Source organism: Neovison vison, chromosome 3 (genome assembly GCF_020171115.1).
Source record: "Neovison vison isolate M4711 chromosome 3, ASM_NN_V1, whole genome shotgun sequence".
Taxonomy (NCBI): Eukaryota; Metazoa; Chordata; class Mammalia; order Carnivora; family Mustelidae; genus Neogale; species Neogale vison.
In genome coordinates, this window is record NC_058093.1 from 181,349,088 (window position 1) to 181,349,877 (window position 790).

The window sequence follows — 790 nt, forward strand, 5'->3', positions numbered from 1 at the left end:
TTCTGCAATTAATTCAACTAGAAATAAACCCCATGATAAAGATCTTCTCCTGCCCTGGTCTGGTAGGTTTTAAATAAATTCTAGTAAGTTCTAAAGACTTATCTTTTATTTCAGAAAATGCTTTTTGAGCACTGCCACCCTCCATCTGCTCCTCTTGGGGGGCTGCTTTGTGCTTGTTCAGTGCCAACCTGACCCTTTCTTTGTGAAGCTGCAGCCGAAGAGACCTCAGGACTTACCATGGCCAACAAAGAGCCCAAGGAATAAGTCAGGACTGAAAACTACAATCATAATAACTTGAAGGTAGGGGGCAGGATGGTTCTGTAGTGCTGTTTAGGATTAAGAGGCATATGCCACTTAGTAAATAATGACAACCTATTGTGCATGGCAAGGGTTGTCAATGAGGCAGATCAGATTCTGATTTGACGGGCAACCAATGCATGAAACAGACAGACCTGCACGGTTGGAAGTGGATGAGGAAGATAACAATTGATGTGTTCCAGCAGGGGATGGGAGGTGTCTACTAAAAAGGGAATCTGCTACTTCTTTCCAGAACTCTGTTCCTCCAGATGAAGAAGAAAGACATTCTCAGTTAACAAACTGCAATTAGGTTCTACCATATCCTCACTAGGATCATATTGTGTAATATAGTTTTCTCTATTCTTTCATTTCCCCCCTCCTGATTTTTTTGTTGTATGTAAAGTATTTGGAGCATGTACATAAGCATACTGGCTTTTGTTGTTGCTTAATAAATGGCCAATGATGTGTTTTGATCAACATCAGATGGAGACAG

The 790-nt window shown here is 41.0% G+C and overlaps 1 pseudogene; it reads left to right on the forward strand.

Moving 5' to 3' along the window:
* The first annotated feature begins 237 nt into the window (after positions 1 to 237).
* LOC122901960 lies at positions 238 to 524 on the forward strand (annotated as a pseudogene).
* The last annotated feature ends 266 nt before the right edge of the window (positions 525 to 790 follow it).